We start from the raw sequence: 2,322 nt of genomic DNA on the forward strand, positions 1-2,322 counted from the left end.
CTTCTCGGAGGTGACAATCAGCCTCTCCGTCGCGACGCGGACTTCCAAATGTGAGTATCGCTCTTCAGAATGTGTTGCCTCTTATATAGGGTGCACTCCAGCCGGCGCAGGCGTTCTCACCCCCGAGTGTTCTCCTCGCCCCATAGCGCACCCACATACGACATACGTACGTACATACGTACGCGATCGTCGTGGCTGTCCTTTTTATTTTATTTTCTTTTATTTTGCCTCTCTTTCCTCGCAACACGGAGCATGGATCTCAGAGATGAGACAAGTCGCGAATTGTTCGCAAGGAAGGAAAAAGAGAAGAGACACAGCAGCAAGAGAGCATTTTTCGGGACTGTAACGCGGCTAATATTCACGTTTATTGCGTGTCGATGGGGAAAACTGTTTGATCGTGGCGTTGCACAAGCGTTGTAGCGGAGTAGTGCTCTTTACTGGAAAGTTACTATTCAATATATTCAATTACTGTCTTCTTTCAGTACTACAAAAAAAGCATAAAAATAAAAAGATAAATTATTACAATAGCCATAATCGCGCAATTTACATTACTCGAAATTGATTATTGAAAACGATATGATTCCAGTTCACCCCTCAAATAGCCGCGACAAAATAATCTCAAATAAAATTATATGAAATTATTGGATTATACCTGCAGCATTAGAATTATACTGGATCTTACTTTAAAATGCCAATTATAATTTGACGTAATTTAATTATATATTATATCATCAGATTTTACTTAATAATCATCTCATTATTGATTAGTATAAATGTAGTTAATTATCAGAAACAATAAGTAAAAAATAAATTAATTAATTAATTAAAAAAGAAAAAGAATCCTATTTTTGGATCCTAATATTTAATAATATCTATTCATATGTAAGTTTTTCAATTTAATTTGTCAAATTTAAAACGTAGTTATAAACCAAAGTTGAAAATAATATCACAAATTACATTGATTGTCAATTTAACAACGATGTTAATAAGCATATATCTTATTAAAACATTGCAAAGAATTTATTGCAAAAAATATCACTTCATCCGCAAGGTAATATATACTTTTTTATTCTTTGCAATGTTTTAAGATTAATTAATATCATTATTAAATTGAATTATTATAAATTGAAAAATGTATATATAAATATTATCAAGCATCAAGAGATCGGCTTCGACTAAAAATAGATTTCTTCCTCTTATTTAATCGAAAATAAGAAAACATTAAGGAGAATTCGCTATATACGTGTATGTATATATAACAAATTTTGTGTGTGTTTGTATATATATAATTTCAGATACCGTGAATTGTGTGAGAACCGAGGCGACTGGCCTTTTCTGAAATAGCATTGCCCTTTATTGAGTTGCTCTCGGTTTTTCTCGGATTTAATTCTGTCTCAATATATCGTTCACCGTTGCTTGAACTACGATAAGAATATCTTTTCCCGTTATTTATAAAATTAGTAATCTTCTAAAAATTCCAGTTATTTTTGTTCATTTTTACTCGATCTCTCTCTTTTTCTAAAAATTTATATTGCAATTCAGATTAAAAATACTATCTATTCAATAATGACGTCAATTAATGTCTCATTAATATAATATAAATAATTACGAGAGGAATAATTGCATAATTAGAAAGAAATAGAATATTCGATTTTCTAAGAATGACATCTGAACTATATATTATAACCACAAAAAAGATCGATTAATTTTTAATAAACTCCTTTTACATATAAATATATATATAAATAATACGAATAACGATAACATTTTTTCCCCGATATCGGCTGAAAACTAATTAGCCAATTTACATATAAAAATTTAGACAAACTATTTTTGTACGTGTATAATTAGAATATTCTCCAATATATACAACCTTTAAGCGAGAATATATTATTTTTTTAAGAATTTGCTCAAGGAGGGACAGAAGTAAAAAATAGAATACGAATAGAAATTCTCATTACAGGCTGTCGTTCGCGAAAGAACCAAGGGATTTGCAATAAGAACCGAGATATCACATAGTCTTATGACGTCCGTGGTATCGTATTTTGATACGAAATCTTTCGGGAATCAGAATTTCCGCTGTAATTGACCGTATATTTGTCACGTGAATACTACGAGATCGATATTCCGAATGCGAAATAAACAAGAAGCAAATAGTAAACTTGATCGCCATCGATATTCAAATGTAAGAAAATCGCACGCGATTTAAAATATTACAATAATTATTATCGATATAAAAAATTTTATTACGGCAGTCTCGTTCTAACATAGTATACATCAATATATATATATATGTATATAATTTATATTATATATATATAT

This window comes from Cyphomyrmex costatus, unplaced genomic scaffold (assembly GCF_001594065.2).
Source record: "Cyphomyrmex costatus isolate MS0001 unplaced genomic scaffold, Ccosl1.0 scaffold193, whole genome shotgun sequence".
Classification (NCBI taxonomy): domain Eukaryota; kingdom Metazoa; phylum Arthropoda; class Insecta; order Hymenoptera; family Formicidae; genus Cyphomyrmex; species Cyphomyrmex costatus.